An 18,962-nucleotide genomic window follows, 5' to 3' on the forward strand; every position below is an offset into this window, starting at 1 on the left:
ACCAGATTTCTGCATGTAGCAAGAGATTTATGTGCTCTTTGTACAGGTTTCCACACAGCTTTTTAACCAGTGTGGAGTGAACTGGTCTTTGTTTAATAAAGTTAACCATTTTTTCAATTCATCTCCAAGAGGTATTGAAATCAGCACCTCTCTGTGAAGAAAGCAGTGTGTTGATTCAACATCAGCATTTTCTTGTTTTACGTGAGAAACAAAACCTCTTATGGAGCCAACCATGGATGGGGCACCGTCAATACAGATGCCAACACAGTTTTTCCAGGAGAATCTTTTGTTTCCAGATATGGGGACAAAACATTGAATATATCTATTCCTTTGCTTGTCTCAGACAATTCTTTGCAACAGAAAAAGTTTTCTTGAATTTCACCCTCATTGAAAAATCTTACAAAAGCTACAATGTGACATTTATTGGTAAAATATGTTGACCCATCAACCTGGATAGAAAAACTGCTATTTTTCAGTTTATTACACAAAACCTCTTCAGCATCATGTGACATGTCATCGATACGTCGACTTATTGTACTGTTTGAAAATGGAACATTTTCAATTTCTCGTACCTCATCTTGTCCCAGCATTTTACCCACTATAATTTTACATGCTGGCATTATTAGGTTCTCACCAACTGTGTGACTTTTCCTTTTCTGTGCAATAATTTCTGCTGCCAAATAACTTGCTTCTTGAGCCTTTTAACTGACACTGAATTTATTAAGCTGTACTCTGTTTATTTTTAGATTCCAATAGCATTATAAAATAATCAGCACTTTTATTTTTCATATGACTGTGATTTGTCGTGAAGTGTCTTTTCAATTTTGCTGGAGCCATTGCTGCATTTGAAAATTGTTTGCCACAGATGAGGCACAATGGAATAGGACAACCTGGATCACCAGTCCATGTAAAGCCCATTGATAAGCAACTTTCATTGTAAAGACAAACCTTTTTTGTGCACTAGTGCAGTGAAATTTGTCAGGAGATTGCAATTCTTCATCACTAGCCTCTTCAGAATTGTCTGGATGTTTCCTCTTCAAAAATCGCCACATTGCACGGTCAGACATTTCTCTAAAATAAAAAAAATAAAATAAAAAATGTAAAAAAGAAGATAAATAAATTGATAAATAAAATTTAAACAAAACAAACTGAAGCAAATAAAGGCAAACAGAAGAATTAATTTTGGAAGACAGAGAGAGAGAACACACACACAAATTTCTCATAAATTAACAAAAATAATCATAAACATACTTAAATTTTTAAAATTCATATAACCAGATAACATCCCTAAATGATGGGTAAAATTTACTAAATAACCTGGGTGAATGAGGGGCTGTACCTGCACGCCAGAAAGCACAGACAGGACTGATGGCGACCATGCATGCGTCCTGTACTCGACTGAGTCACTTGATGATACGTGAATCCGCCACATACAGCTCCTGGTTTCACACTGGCGCCGTATGGATATCGCTAAATATATTTCCTATGATTATTATACTTCTAAATGATATAACAGATTGAAGACTTTATTATAATACCCAAGAATTTTCCAAGAATATGATGTACGTGTATAGTAAAATGACGAATATGAAATTAAACACAAAAATGACTCAAAAATACGTTTACATATGATTAGCCTATTCATCACTATTTCTCGCGGAACCCCTAGTGATTTCTCGTGGAACCCCATAGTTCCGCGGAACCCCAGTTGAGATACGCTGCACTAGAGCATTAAACTGTTCCCTTCCCTCCATTGAATTTTTAAGTTAAGACTGAATGTAGCTTTATTACCATTCCTCCTACGTGCCTTAACTTTTGGTACTTAGGTGCAGGGACTCCTTTAATATTTTTGATATATTGTACACTTCGACTTATATGGCTCCACTTAAAGAAGATTTCTAGATTGAAGACATTTTTTGAATGCCTCATATGCAATATTACTTGCCATTTGGCATGGAAGTTTTTGTGTTTTGGTTTGTACATAACATAATGTTCCTCGAGTCCAGTTCTGCCATAAGACCACAGCTTTGAATCTATGAACATACTGACTACTCTTAAAACTGTGCATTAATTTAATGCATGTGCAAGTATATTATATCTTTTGTTGGTAATGATACAATTTACTTTATAATTAGCACATTAGTTTCTTTTTATTTTTATTTATTTATCTTTTTTTTAAATTTTGGTACATTGGTGCATGTGTTCCAGGTTTCAGGGTACACTTTCTCTCAGCCTTCTACTACGGCTTCGGCTAGTTTGACGACATCAACTACTGGTAATTTTGACTTTCTCTCTCCATTGATACTTGTTGGCAGAGCCAGTACTGGTAGAGTAGTGGGGTGGGGGATTAATGCAAACTGTAAAACTTTATCATGACAAGTTGATGGTGTTTCTTGCATTATTCTTTTGAACAGTCCAGCATATGTATCTGAGACCAATGTTGCAGGCAGGATAAGATGAACTCTTTTGGTAGTGTTTCCTTGCAGACTGGAATTGTTGGTACAAGTGACAACTGTATTGTACCTTTATTACAGGGCCAATTTAAAATTACTAGTGTTGGCACAGTCGTTTCAAAAATCCAAACCAGGCTGTCAAGTTAGCATATATACAAATGGGGTTAAAGATAGAAATTCATCTCTGTTTTTTGATATTGTTAATCTTGATATTGGCAATACTGGAGTTCCAGTGTTTGGAGGTACTTCACCAAACTCTTATCTTAATGATAATGTTGCTAATGAACAGAATCTTAATGTGATCCCTCCGAACTTACTCATAATGGTTACCCAGCAGCCAGTGGTCCCCATTATTTTTTATCAGTCATAGGTTTTCACTCTATAATTCATCATGCCATTTGCTAGAGTTACGATTGTTCTGTAGCCAGTCAGTGTGAGGGTACTAACACTTTTTAGAATTATATTTGTGTGTTACTATATGAAATAATAATGTGACAGATGTTTTAGCTTAGATAAAGCTTGTAGCTTTCAAGGCAACACATATAAGTATACAGTCATTTTGGTCCAGAAGACCCGCATATTTCTGCATCTACATATTGGTAAAATTTTAGTTATGACACAGTATTTTTTATTTTCTTAATGAAGATGGCTGTCTTCTGGGTTATAGCACCATGTAGTCTGGTAGAAGTCTACCAATGTTTCAGAGGTCCTTGCTACCTCCATAGTGAGTCCTGAAGATGGTGGTCTTTGTACTCACTGCAGTGAGAACCTCTAATCCTAATTATGACTGTACATTTACATTTTGAGTTCTGTTATTCCTCCTCTTTTGTGTAATACTCTAACCTTCTTAATGCTGGTTTTATTTAAATCATCTTTTTCTGTCAGTATGTTTTCATGGTGACATAATTTATATTGCTGAAAAGCTATGAAGATGTAAGAGGAGAAGTTTATTTTACTTATTTTCTTTGGTGCTTGATTATTCTAGTATGATATATAACCAAGATGTCTTATGTGCAGCATTTAAAGGGTTGACATATGGCATCTGACTTTATACTGCTTATATTTTCTGCCTGATACGTATATAAAATATATTTTTCTATTACATTTGCTCAAATTTTGTATTAATCTTTAATCTCTAAAATTTTATTATTTTGTTTTATGTAACTAAATAATTAACTAATTGATTAACCAACCAACCAACCAACTAACTAACTGTTTGAAGCAAAGTCTTTCTTGAGAAGCTGATAGTGTGCTCAGCCAGTCATGAAATTTCTCACTTTTTATGGAATCTGAAGTTTCAATACCTTGTTCACAAGATCCCACCACCAGTCTGTATCTATCCTGAATCAAAAGAATGTAATCCACACCCTGATGCTTTGTTTTCCTGAACTTTATTTGAATATTATCCTTCTATCTATGCCTAGATCTTCCAAGTGGTTCTTACCTTTATTCTTTCAAACCAGTTATGTATCTCCCCATACATACTACATGCCATTCCCAGCTCAACCCCCTTAATTTGATGATCCAAGTAGTTAGTAAAGAGTATAAGTAATGGAGCTCCTCCTAATGCAATTTTCTCTTGCCTTTTTCTAATTTATTTCTCATGGGTTTAAATATTCTCCTGAGAACCCTGTTGTCAAACACCCTTAATCAGTGTTATTCCCTAAATATGAGGGACCAAGCTTCACATCCATGTAGAACAACTGGTAAAATTAACATTTTGTGTATTTTAATCTTTATGTTTTAGACAGTAGACAGGAAAACAAAAGTAGCTGAACTGCATGGTAGCAAGCATTGCCCAAATTATACCTCTTCTTAATTTCTTCTATCTTACCAAATATTATAGTTATGTTTTCTTTACCTGTCTTCCCCATTTAGCATCTTTATCTGTCTTTCTTTAGGCTATCTTAGAAACTCACTCTATGGTGCAGGTTATTCTTTAAAAAGTTGGTTGTATCTGGCTTCCCAAAGAATAGCCCACATTCTTTGTGGAACCTGTAGGTCAACACCATGTTTACAAAAACCCATGACCGGTTTCTTATCACGAGTTAGTTGCATCCAGTTTACTCCATCGATTCTTATCTCCCTAAGGTCCATCTGAATGTTATTCTCCCACCTCTGCCTGGGTCTTCCCAGCTCCCTTCTGGCCTCCCAACCAGTACCTTGTAACCCCTCCCCTCACCCACGTGTTCCAAATGTCCCATCCACTTCATCCTCCATTAATAATAAAAGCACACATTAAATATACACTCTTGAAATGTGATATGTTGGTGAACAGGACCTTTTGGCTTATCGGTTTAAATACATAAATAGCAATTTCTCACAGACATGATAGTAATTTTGGCCAATGTTGCCAAACGTTGTGGTCAAGTGGTTAACTCTCATGCTTTGTATTTAAAAACTGCGCTGTTCCAATGTTATAAAAAAATTTCTGAAAAATGATTTGAAATGTTTCTGTCTGTTGAAAGTATAATTTGTGCTGCTGAAAAGTTCTTGGGTTATATATTTTGTAGTTTTACCAGTGCCAAATTTCTTTTCTGCTTCTGATGTATGTACTAATGACACAGCACATCTCATAATGCAGAGAAGTACTTCACCTGCATTCAGTGGAGACCATCACACGTTGAAAACAAAGAGTATTCATTTTTGCTGTTCTAAGTAATGGAGTTAAGGACATTTGAATTTACTGAGACAAGAATTTTTAAATGGGGAAGATAACAATGAGCAGATAGACAACACTATTGAGAAGACAACACATGTTTATTTGATGAATAACTAGAGCTAGATTAGTGTAATGTGTTGTGTGTTCTACTGAAGTTTTTAAAGTATGCACGTATACTAACAAAGGATATGTGGATAGATATTCATTTACTTTATGGATTCTGCAGTGAGAATGCTGCAGCAGCTGTCTGACAATATAAGAGATGATTCCAAAATTGACATACACCTTTAGATGCTTTCACAGGTGTTAGGAAGAAAGGTAACTTTCCAAAGCAATGCCTTTAGCATCCAGTTCAGCAAACAGTTAATGTGGGAGAGGACACACCCTGATGGTCAAGCCACCAGTGTTTGTTGAATGTCTCTGTAAATCCACAAACTGCAAATGAGGAGAACTCTTAACTTTCTTGGTTATTATCTATTTCATCAGCAGATTGTTCAAGCCCTTCAACTTGAAGATTGGCCTGCACATATGGAGTTTTGAAGATTATTCAAAAGGAAATGTTAATTCCTTGTCTCTTGTGAGGCAGTATTCTTGAGGGATGGTATAATGAACCATAGATATTCTCACTTGTGAACGTATTGGACCAGTGTTTGAACAGAACCTAACTGCAGAGACGTACTGAAGCTTGAAGATGGCTGTTGTCTCAGTTGTTGTGCCATGATAATGGGGGCAGCAATCACTTTTGAAACATCAGTAAGCTTCTACCAGACTACAGTTACAACAACCCACCTTCAAACTCACTGCCATTGAGAGCCAGAAATCTCACGTACCTATGCTCCCTTGAAGACTCTCTACAAGAACTGCTGGAAGGTGTGCTGCTTGATGTAAGAGTGTGTGCTTTCAGCACATTGGTGCTCCAGCACACTTTTCAAGTTGTGTTATATAGTTTTTGAACCAGTGCTTTGAAGGTCACTGGGTCAGCCAGGGAGGATCACAAATCTGGCCACTGAGGTTGCTGGATATGGTGCCTTTGGGCAGCATATGAAAAGCCTTATGAAAAGAAATCATAATATTTGCAGAATTAACTGGTTTCATCTTCAATTGTGCTATGCAGATCAGAAATGATTACACCATTCTATGCAGAGCAAGTAGTTCTGTTTTATAGAGATTGAGAGTTTGCCTAAAAGAAGGTGGTTGGTACTTGAGCAGTTACTGTAATAAGTTACAACATTAATAACAAATGTAAAACAATGCACAGTAAATTTTGCCAGTATTGATACTTATAATGACCTTCCCTGAATGTGCATCATGGACACCCTGCATAGGCAGCATTATCATTTAAAATGCTATTTTGTAAAAACTCATGGAAAATCAAATGTAGAGAGATTCTGTGATGAAGAAATGTTAATGAAATCTGCCATTGGTAACTGATCTTGTTAGATACTGTCTGCTATTATAATTTTTAGGCAAGACAGTGAAGTTCAGAATAGGATGAAGCATATTCTGAAAGTGAAACACAAGTTCACATAATTATGACTGATTCCACCAAGAACATTAATTTTAGAGTTTAAAATTTACAGTCACACATTTCCACTTTGTGCTTTTTGTTGCAAAAACTAAATGTTCCAAAACATAAACATTAAGTCAGTCATTTGGTTACATAATCATTCCCATTTTATGAATTAAATTTTAGATTTCTTATATTACATAGTTATGAAATTAATTACATTTATATTATTTAAAATTTTGTTTTGAGGTGTGTGATTGTATTGATATTGCATTTACTTGATTGTTAGTATTTATTTTACCCACACAATTGACATGAATCATGCTAACATACATTTTTATGTTTATAATTAACAAAATTTTAGTTTTGTATACAGTAATTTCTGGTTAATTGGGCCATTGATTAATCAGGGCAGTCGTTTATTTGGGATGAATATTAAAGAACAGACCTTTTTAACTTTTTACGTGGAACTCCACATAATTGGGGCAGCCGCTTGATTGGGCCAAAGTGTTCCTGATGTGTCCCAATTAACCGGAATCCATTGTATATAGCTAGGCAGGCCGCAGAACTCTGTTTTTGAAAACTATTCCAAGAAATGTGTGAAATTAATCTCAAAGTATGCACAGTTTTTGCTTTGAGAGATTCAGGTTATTATTCAATCTTATCACGTATTTCTAACCAGTTATTTTTAATAACCTAAAATTATATATGCTCCTTGTGTTGTATTTTCGAGACACACTGGAATGAAAACTGGTATTTTATGTCATTAGCAGATTGTAATGGTACAGTAGTTTTCTAAATGTTTCTTTGGGGCTAATGTTTCTTGTGTGTGTTAACATGTATGTGTAGAATGTATGCAGTTTGTTGTTACCCATGCCATCATAGTAGCATGGGTTCTGCCATATTGTATTTGATAGTAAACTGCAATTTTCAAGTACTAGTATGAATGTATGCATGTTCTTACACTTGCATAGTTTTATTACATTTAACATATTCTGTGGTATTGGAATATTTATATGTGAACTATTCCTGTTTTCGTTGTCATAGTCATTATCACCATTGTTATTAATTATCATTGTGAAACTGCCTGGGGATTCCCAACTCATTTACTTCCATGTGCAGAAGGTCTTAATGTGAAATCCATGTTCTGGTCTAATTTCAACCAAAATTAGAATGTACCGACAAATTTTGATAAAACTACCTAATATGAAATGTCATGAAAATCTGTTTATTGGTTTTTGAATTGTTACATGCAGAGAGTCAGACTGACAGAGTGGTGAAGCTGATACTAGTAGTTTTGAAATTTTCAGTAGTGAATGTACCTGAGAGTGGTGATTTAACAGATTTTTGTTCTCTTTTGAAGACCATATACCTTCTCTCATATGGACTGCTAATTTCACATTAGTCCATTTTACAATTTTGTTAAGAATGGGGTGTTGAGGATGATATTTGGGCCTAGGAAAGAAGAGGATGGGGCGTGGAGAAAACTGCAAAATGATGAACTTAAAAATTTCTACTTCTCCCCCAACATCGTCAGGGTGATTAAGTAAAGAAGAGTGAGATGGACAGGGCATGTGGCACACATGGATGGGGCAAAAGGTGTGTGCCAGGTATTGGTTGGGGAGCCTGAAGGGAAGAGACCACTGGGGAGACCTAGACATAGATGGGAGGATAATATCAAGCGTGATCTATGGGAGATATGAGTTGAAGGTGACTGGATTTGGTTGGCCCAGGACAGGGACCAGTGGAGGGCTTTGGTTGTCTTGGTGATGAACCTTTAGGTTCTGTTAGCCATCTAATTACTTAGTTATTTAATTTGTTTGTGTGTCAAACAAGTTCCAATATTCTTTTCCTTTTGGTGGAGCATTCTTTAATCATTTAACAGTGGCTGATAACACTGGCAAACCTCAAATTATATTTTGATGGGGAGTGTGTTTTGATTTGTTAGGCTGTTCTAATTCTCAACAAAAGTAATTCTTTCTAACAAAATTTCTGGTTCTTCATGATGCTTATCAAAACACTCTTTGTCCCCAATATTGCTGAGAGATACTGAATCCTTGCTGTGATTCAAATCTTCAGTTCCTGATTCACTGCTGGAAATGCCATATTTTATGATATTCAAAGTGTTGGTCTCTCAGACCAACAAACTTTCACAGAAACAGAGAGGAAATGGAAAAACACTAATACATATGCAACCACTCCTTACACTACTCGTCTATACTTGGCTGAAAGCTACTGAAGTGTTTGAAGGCCATACCATGTATAGTGATGGCACATCATTTCATAAAAATGTCATCTTATAGTCTGATACTTTGTTTGAGAATTAAAAACTGTAGTTTTTGTTTAAAGTTGACTAATTCCTGTAAGCAGCCATTGTTCAGAGAGTAGATTTTTGTAATGGAATTCATAAATTGCTTTGTTTAAAAGAATAATATTATAACTACCCATATTCTTCGTGTCACTTTGCCACTGGTAAAGATTCTGATTTATTTTGAGTGCTGTTTTTAGAGTGTAAAAGTAAGTTGATATGAATTGCCTAAACCAGGTACTAATTTTATTGGTGGCATTAATTTGTTAGGTTAGAATAATTAACATAAATGACAAATTAATTTAGAGGAGGGGAAAAGAAACTGGTCTAGATGTAAATATAAATGCATATGTATGTATGCAACAAGTTTGAAACACATACATAATATAACTACAAGCAACTGATCATTTGAAAATATTTTGGAATATAACTGTCTCATAACAAAAGTAGAAAAAAAGTAGGTTAATAATGGAATTTAAAGAAGAATAAATCCAGGAAATGCATCTGTTCAGAATCTCTTATTATCTGACTTGCTTTCCAAAATACAGTGTGTCCATAAAATAATGGTGGGGTAACAGACAGTCATAGTTTTGGAACGAAGCAGATAGAGACATGAAATAAACTTCAAAATAAAGAGAAACTCTCCAAGAATCTTACCTGTTCAGTAGTTTTCAATATGCGCTCCTTTAGTTGCCCTGCAGACATCAAGACGATATTCAAGATCTTGCCATACACGACCGAGAACATCCGGTGTGATAGATGAAACAGCTTCAGTGATCCGTTCTTTCAAATGGTCCAAATTTATTATTTGGACAGAGAACACTTGTTGCTTCACACAACTCCACAAATAAAAATCCATAGGGGGTAAGATCTGGAGAACGTGGAGGCCAGGCTATCCACCCTCCTCGTCTGACCCATCGCAGAGGAAATTTTTGGTTAGGTAATCCCGCACGAATGTGGCAAAATGTGGAGGAGCTTCATCTAACTGGAGAATGAAATTCTCCAGTATTTGGGGCACTGCAATTCAGATGTTACATAAAATTTATCCACAGGACAAAATTAAATGATTTGAATTTGCTACAGACATTCTGGATAGGTTAGATCATGATGGGGAATTTTTAGACAAGTTTATGTTCAGTGATGAGGCTATGTTTCATGTTTCGGGACAAGTCCATCGGCATAATGTTAGAATATGGGGTAATGAACCTCCATATGTCGTAGAACATCAACGTGATAGCCCAAAAGTTAATGTGTGGTGCGCAATTGGACGAGACAGAGTTATTGGCCCCTTCTTTTTTGCTGAAAAAACTGTGACGGGAAAGAACTTCCTGGATATGTTAGAAGGGTATGCAGTGCCCCAAATACCGGAGAATTTCGTTCAGTTAGATGGAGCTCCTCCAGATTTTGCCACATTCGTGCGGGATTACCTAAACCAAACGATTCCTCAGCGATGGGTCGCACGAGGAGGATGGATAGCCTGGCCTCCACGCTCTCCAGATCTTACCCCTATGGATTTTTATTTGTGGGTTTATGTGAAGCAACAAGTGTTCTCTGTCCAAATAACAAATTTGGACCATTTGAAAGAACGGATCACTGAAGCTGTTTCATCTATCACACCGGATGTTCTCGGTCGTGTATGGCAAGATCTTGAATATCTTCTTGATGTCTGCAGGGCAAGTAAAGGAGCGCATGTTGAAAACTACTGAACAGGTAAGATTCTTGGAGAGTTTCTCTTTATTTTGAAGTTTATTTCATATGTCTATCATGCTTTGTTCCAAAACTATGACTGTCTGTTACCCCAACATTATTTTACGGACACACTGTACAGGTCTATAAAATAATATTTCTCTCATATATGCATCTGAAAACTAGTCTCCTACTATGAGGGATGATGTTTATAAAGCAGGAGTAATGTTCAAGATCATTACATTGAAGGAAACAGGCTAGATTGTTGTGGTTGCAAAATCCAAGCACATGAACAGATATTGTATGAACAATGTTAAAATGTTCAGAAAAATAAAGAAAATATTTTAAAGATAAAATTAATGAGTTTGAAACAGAACAAAAGTATATCATGAAGAGGGTACCAGCAAACAAATATGGTCTTTAATTTGGTGGGACACATCAACTTCTGGTCTATGCTGATAATTTTAATTTATTGAGTGAGCATATAAATATCATAAAGAAAAACACTTGCTTTAGTAGATGATGGTAAGGATGTTGTAGAATAGATGAAATACGTCTTCTGTCTCTTCACCAGACTACTGGGAAAAATCATAGTATGAAGGTAACAAAAAAAAGTCCTTTGAAGATGTGGCAAATGTTGAATATTTGGGAAAGACAGTAACAACAAAATTGCATTCACAAAGATATGAAAGAAATATAAAAGGGTTTAAATTGTAATTGTAGTGATATGAGATTCAGTTATAGCAAGATGAATGTGTACTTATATTTTGTTAACCATAGTTCATGAGACATGGTTGTAAGGAAGCTATACTGTAGTGTAGGAATTACTGCAGTAAAATTCAGTAACCATCTTAAAGTTTCAGAAAGTAGTCCTTCCTGTCAGTATTCAGGTGTATTTAACTGCATAAATATGAGTTGTGTAAAATGTGATTAGACGTGATAATATTCTCTATGAAAGTTTGTATCATGTACAACCATATTCCTTTTACAGAGAAAGTATAACATTAACATCTAGTCAAACAACATAGATGCAGAATCATTTAAAATTTACTGAACAAAAGTTTTGGTTGGCAGCAACATTTCATAAGAAAGTTATTTTTCTGGATAGGAAAGCTATACCTCAGCTGTCTACCATTTACATCTTCTGTATTTTAACAGTAACATGAATCATAAGAATTGTTTTATTATCAATCTGGGTTTTCTTCTTGCCTGCCCCCCCCCCCCCCCCCCCCACCAAGTCCTAAATTTAATGAAAAAACTTAAGTTTCCACTATTTTTAAGTAGGCTAGGAAAACATTAGTTCAGTAGGTGCATTCTGAACTGTGCAATAGTTTCAATATTTCATCATTGATACAAACCTGAATGTTTTTTTCATAATTTGTTGGATGTGATAATAGCTGTTACATCCAAGATATGTTTTATATTTGTGGGTTTTGTTCTGATGTCTACTGAACTTCTATCTGACAGGGACCACACATGCTACCTACATATGCAATGTACCCCGGCGACCCACGTGGGGGAGGATTGGCAGCACTACAGCAACAGCAGAGACTCATGGGATCACAGTTTCCACCACGACACCCACATATGGGATTCACTGTTCGCCCACCACATTACTTCCTGTGACAGGCTTTGATGATAAATGAGCATTACCGATTCTCTATGGTGCAAGAGGGATGGACATACTTTGCTTAGTAATACAGACTAACATGCCAAGATGACATCACTTTGTATCAACAACTACGCACCAAACTAGAGCTCATTTGTGAGTTACTGTACCTTATCTTTCATCACTGATTGTGTGTAGTAAGTTAAACTACACTTAAAATTAATATGATGGATGATTTTGTAGTTTACTTGGAAACATATGTTTGATTTTGGAGTTACTGTTTTGAAACTCCTAGCTATTAAAGGATACCAGTATTTGCAGATCCACTTTCCTCACCAAGAAGTGTTATCTCCTGCTTATGGAGTGTGTGTGTGTCTGCTTTTGAGAGAATTAAAGTCCTTATCTCTTAATTGAGAAACCCTGATATATTCAATGCAGGATTGAACATGAGGATTTTGTATACAAACTCATATTTTAAAATCTCAGACAAGGTAATAAAAGATAGGAACAAACTTTTTAACATTTATGTGGGATTTGTCATTGCTTTAAATTAAGAATGCATATTTATTTGAAAGAAATAACTTACATTTTGGATTTCACATCTCATTTAAGTTTTAAAGAGAATATTAAAGTAAGTAAGACATAAATTGCGATTTCTGTGTTGCTAGGGGCAAAAAGCTAACAGTTTATTCCATAGGTGAGTGGAAATTATACAGCCTACCTCAGATTGATACCTAGGTGTTATCTTTGCAAGTACTTGCATATCCAGGTTCATTCCTGAATGTGGAATGGCTATGTTCTTTTACTCTTGCCAATCTAATACTCCCTTCAGTATGGTTTCCTAAAATTCCAAACTGTAAATGTACCCATCTTCAAAATGCATATGTGGTTTCAAACTTAACCTAAGATATGTGATGCTGATTCACTAAATTCAGTCATTATGGTCTGACTGCTTCATAATATGTTTTATGTATGCAGTATGTGGCTGGAAATTGAAAGGTTGATTTTTTATGGCCTGATAAACACATCTTAACTTTCTTGCAGTGGTTTATAAGTGGACGATACATTTGTTCCAGCGCATAGGTTATGTGTGTAGGTGTGTAGGTGTGCAAGTGCTTGTTCTTCCATATTGCACTGTTTAACATTTTTATAGTGCATCGTGTAATATATAGTATATGGGCCCTTATATGTTTTCATCTCTGTTTTCATATATATGGTTGTCTTGCATAATACATATTGTTTAAAAAGTAATTTAATATTGGCATTAATGCCTTGACATCTTATACACTCAATACTCTACCTAGACTTGGTGACTTTTTTTTGTACATTACACAAAGATTCTGCAACGAATTAATATTTTTTATTGATATTATAGTGGTATGTAAATGATAGCGGTAAGCCGTATAAATGTATGAAATGTATAGTATACTTTTATGCTAAATGTTCTTGCCTTTATGAAGAAACCCATATCTGGCTAAAAATTTAAGGAGGCAGCTCAGTTATCAGGATATTCAATCAGTTCAGTCAATATCACAATAAAAATTTGGCACTGAATCTTAGTTCACATTGAAAATAAGTTACTCATGTGGTTTTAACCTTCATAATTAATTAGATATACAGTAAAAAGAATTACAACAAGTGCTAATATCATTTAGATTGATCATACATATTCATGGCATTTTTATCTTTGGGGACAACACAAAAAATATTATCTTTAATTCTGTTTAATTTGACAGTACAGATTGAAATATGAAGGTCTTTATTGTATGTCCGTTAGGTGGGAAGGTAGAGGACACTTTTCAGAGATGTACTGATAAAGTATCCAAATATTTTTGGACTTTTAGGTAAGTTGTCTGTTTAACCAAGATTTTAGGCTCATATCCAAAAAAATAACCTTTTCCAAATGGAATCATTGGTAATGATTCAGTGTAAGTAAGGTTTATGTAACTGATGGTATTTGCAGCAGTGACTGAACTTGCTCATGTATTTCAATTTCCTCAGTTTAACAGATGAAGCCAACTGGAGAACAGATTTCAATATATTTATAAGATGTGCACAGTTTCACTTCTTTATGATAACATTCCTGTGTAAGAGTAGTGCATTGTTGTTACTGTGCCATACAACACTACTTTTCACATATGTTATGTAGTATGATTTTAAATTACAATCATTGTTCCTGTGCAGTGGAATTTTCACATAACTTTAGTGTTGCTAATTGCAGGTAATAAAATATTGGTAATTATTTTACATATCATTCTATTGCACTGTACTGAGATTTTGTCTCAGATGGCATTTCTGAATACTGAACCTGTTTGCAGATCAGACTGAAATTAGTATTGTGACAGATCTGTAATGATTATTAATATAGAACAGCAACTATTCAAGATATGGAAAATAGCATTTGTTAAATAAAAATAAAAATGCAGAACCAGGCCAAGTAAATTATAAATAAGGTGGTAATCAAATCCATTTTTTCTGATTTAACGTACTTCCTACTTCTTTGTGGAATCTGCAGCACATTATTATTTAGAAATCCTTGTTAGGGTTAATATTGTCTGGACCCTTTGTAGTCATTCTTTGTATGAAATTTTTCCATAACTGTATTCTTCAAGTTTGTAGCATTTTGTATTTGATAACTCGGTATCAACATGTGAAATTGCAATAACAAATATTGTTAAATGTTTACACATGGAACTGTAATACAGATGTTTTCATATGAATAATATTGATTCTTTCAGTGCAGAGAGATGTGGAATGTTACTAGAACTGTGTCCCTGTTTATTGTTACATAGAATTCCTACAATATTTAGAAGATGAGATAGGATTTTATTTGCATTTGTCAGACTTGGAAGTGTCTACCAAATTAGTGCTTGAATTGAGTGTAAAGAGGGTTTGCGCTAGAAAATGTAGTGACAATACAGTATACTTTAGTCCTGCAGAACTGCTTGGATTTTAAGTGTCATTTCGTTTGAAGTTATTTTGGTATGACCAAAATCAGTTATGTTGGTCATACAAAATCAGGTTTTCAAAAATTTTGTTACTTTGTGGTATTTATTGCGTTGGTTAATGTTTTATAAAGAATATGGATTTTTGTCAGTATATTCTTTCCCCATTCACTATGCACTCAGTTGTCAAAAAAGTCTTGCAAGGTATTTCCGTATTTATTTTCTAAACTTGAATGATTTAAAATAGATAAACACTTTAGGTGATATGTATGCTGTGAACCAATTATTACTTATGAAAATTTTGAATTCAATGCTTGAGTTATTCTTTATACAAAATACTGTACAATAAAGTCTTATCCAATAACTAAAATTGCTGCTTTAGTTGAAACACACAATATATGTCCAGGAAGATATACTTTTGTATGCATGTAATGCATATCATTCAGAATTCATGTACAGTAGAAACATGTAATGAGAAAGGAACAAGAAGACCCTTGGTGCATAGATTTGTAGTGAGTTATGCCCCGGAAAATGGCAGTCAACTTATGTGTTGCACTCATGGTATCAGTGGCAGGAGGGGAGGGCATTCAAAGTGCTCTTCACTATTAATTTCTGTATGTTACTGACAATTTGAGCACCACAGTGAAAATCAGGAACACATACTTGTTTAATTTAAATATCATAATTTTTATACCCCACATTTGGAATTAATGTGATGTTTATGTTGTAAACTTTGATTCTGTTTGTGATGAAATGTATCTACCTTTAGTGACCAATCAGATTACTGTAACAATACGTTAGAACAACACAGTTAGAGATGTAACAGAATACAGATTTGACATGGGGGTTGAGTACTTTGTAGGAGCATGGTGCTAATACGTGAAGTGATGGGCTACAGACTAAACAGTACGTTCACTTGTGGTAGGGCCATTGTGGTTTTTGTTTTCATCAGCACATCCTCATTGTGATTACTTTTGCAAGAATTGAAATGTTAGGTTCCAGGTTTATGAACAACTTCGCGGATCATAAATTGATGATGTTTAGGCAAGTGATTCTTGCACTACCAGCTATTTCACCTATTTCAGTCTGAAATAACCAGATTTAAGATGATCCCAACCTTAGTATTGTTTTGCATACCCTGAATATCTTTGTTTCTGAATATGTTTTACCTATCCAGAGACTGAAGATACTTATTTACTTTGGAACATTCATATGAAAATATTACTTTATCCTTCAAGAGCCACAAAGGACATGAATGTCCCATACAAGTTTTGTTGTTGACTGAAAAGAACTATATAGTCCTGCTAAGTCATTATGTTATTAAAACGTTTATTTACTCAAACAAACAGCATTTTGTGTGTGTAAAATGTTTGTAAGGCATTATAGATTGTCAGAGATTCATTTATAATTGAACCATCCATGTTAAGGAATGGTTTTTCTTACTAACTCTCCTGCTGAAATTTGGATATTTAAGATAGTTCTTTCCAAGAAGCTGTTCCTTCTTTGTTGTCCCACAAAATGTCAAAATCAGATAAAAATATCTAAAGACTTATCAAAGATACCCCTGTTTATATCATCACCCCCTTTCATAAAATCCACACTCCCTTTTCCTTGTTATTTATATATCAACATATTAGTGCCCTGTAGGGGTACCAGTGGCATGACTTTTTGTATATACTCAAAGGAATTAAGTTTATTCTCCTGCTACATTTAAAATATTCATGAGCTTAGGAAACTGTCTTTTTTTTGGAAAAATATTCGTCTTTCTGAGAAGTTGCGTATGTTATGAGAAAAGGTTGTGTCACATTGCTAAAGTACAGAGCATTCTGTACTTTATTGCTCTTTCCAGACAGGCGACATGACACCTAACTTCATTTCTTCTTAATACACTTCAATCAAATCACTCCTCACCCCTGTCTATTTTTCACCCTGTTTAAATTTGAATACCTTTCCTTGAAGATACTGTGGTGTTTGCGTTCAATAATATGTTTTGCAGGACCACAACTACGTGTTTTACTGCTATGTATATTGTTACATAAATCAAGAGAGGGTGATAAATTATCCATAAAAAATGTATGTGAACCCTTCTAGTACATCTGTCACTGTTTCTATTCACATTGTCATTGTCAACTCTCATGTCATAATTCCATGTGTAGTTTTCATTGTTGACTTTCAGGTCATAAATTATCCATTTGTGTTACACAGTTTCATAGATCTGTCTCCCAAACTGTTTATTGTTCCTTCGAAATGTATTATCTAAATACTCTGTTATTAAATGACCTTGACCCCTGCTAAAAGTTCAGCCAGGTGTTATATTTACCATGCTTATCACTGACATTATTATCATCATCATTTTCCCCAGCTTGTCATCATTTTCATCTTGTGTTATAATGCTAATTTATTCAGTTAATTGGAGAAATCTCAGTTTCAAGAAAATCCGCATTAGGATTTGAGGTTTTCATGGCTGTGAGTCTGAAGATTGCTATCTTCGGGGTTGTTGCACTGTGTAGTTTCATCACCCTAATGATGGAGGTGGCAAGGACCTCTGAAATGTTGGTAAACTTCTGCGAGACTACATGGTGCAATAACCCACAAGACAGCCATCTTAAGAAAATTTGTCTTCTGTAAGAAGTCCTAGAAAGCTGTTATAGTGTGGGCCATTATGCACAAGTGTATTTTCTGTATAGTGACATCAGCGAATTTGAAAGGACTGTGGAGGAAGTGGTAATGGTTTCTTTCAAGGTATTACCCACTTATTCACCTGGAGTACTGAGGGAAACCACAAACATCCTCGGTCAGTATAGTCTGTACCATGGTCGAGATTCAGACTGGGTACCATCTGTGTACAAGTCAAAATTGTTACCACGTGCTTGGCTCAATATTAGAACGTTTTATTTATTTCTTTTTATAGTTTATTTGTTCTGTGAGTAATTGACACAAATAGAACTAGATCTTTCTTTCTTGTGATGTATATTTTGTCCCATTGGTGTCTCTGTATAGGAGGTGACAGAGTACCATGTTCTGATGGTCTTTCCCTCTGAATCATTTCTCTAAAGTTCTCAGAGCCAAAGTGACACAAACACACAAAGTTTATGTAATTCTAAAGCTGTGGTACAGTTTGTTAAGAAATATCTGTCACTCCAAATCATCTGTTTTAAAACATTTCAAAGAATATAAAGAAGGGGAACAAAATTGAAGAGGCCTGTTCACTAAGCTGCTGGTCTGATTGTTTTAAAGCTTGGTATGGGGAAAGTTGATTTGATGATTCTAGGTTAAAAATTTCTTTTAATATATTAACTTATTTTATGATTTTCTGCTCTTTAAAGCATTTAAATCCCAATTTACTCTGGTTGTGAGGTTGTGTTAGGAAATTTAAATTTTCATATATTAAAGGTTAAACTTAATGCAGTCATAACAAATGTGTGATTTATAACTGCTGATTTAGACTGATTCTACTTTATTACAATATGATGATGGTACTTAAAACCTTTGTGGGACATAAATTTTATTCATTTTGAAACAGTATGATTTTTTTTCTAGTTTTGACAATGATGAAAGTTTAAGTATATCTTAATGTGTAAATATGTAAAAACACCTAGACATACATAATACTGAAGATTTCTGTCTTCTGGGTTATTGCGCTGTGTAGTCTGGTCGATGTTAACCAACGTTTCAGAGGTCATACTGCCTCCGTCATCAGGGCGATGACGGAGGCAGTATGACCTCTGAAACGTTGGTTAACATCGACCAGACTACACAGCGCAACAACCCAGAAGACAGAAATCTTCATAC

The 18,962-nt window shown here is 34.8% G+C and overlaps 1 protein-coding gene and 1 long non-coding RNA gene across 9 annotated transcripts in view; both read left to right on the forward strand.

Annotated features, from left to right (window-relative positions):
* The window catches only part of LOC147870885 (structural maintenance of chromosomes protein 6-like), a 43,179-nt gene extending 25,707 nt beyond the window's left edge, over window positions 1-17,472 (forward strand). The window contains exons 5-7 of one of the 7 annotated variants that reach the window (XM_087341725.1): window positions 2,209-2,275; window positions 8,082-8,221; window positions 12,084-14,967. The gene's annotated coding sequence lies outside the window, so the exon portion shown is untranslated. Of the gene's footprint in view, window positions 1-2,208; window positions 2,276-5,601; window positions 6,000-8,081; window positions 8,222-12,083 lie in introns of all 7 variants that reach the window. The other 6 variants (XM_087341732.1, XM_087341730.1, XM_087341728.1 and 3 more) reach the window with 6 other exon arrangements.
* LOC147870877 (uncharacterized) overlaps window positions 1-18,962 on the forward strand; it is a 321,359-nt gene that overhangs the window by 100,130 nt on the left and 202,267 nt on the right. The window lies entirely within an intron of this gene.

This window comes from Zootermopsis nevadensis, unplaced genomic scaffold (assembly GCF_977971745.1).
Source record: "Zootermopsis nevadensis isolate Lab colony 2312 unplaced genomic scaffold, Znev_1.0 Znev_ptg000085l, whole genome shotgun sequence".
NCBI lineage: Eukaryota > Metazoa > Arthropoda > Insecta > Blattodea > Termopsidae > Zootermopsis > Zootermopsis nevadensis.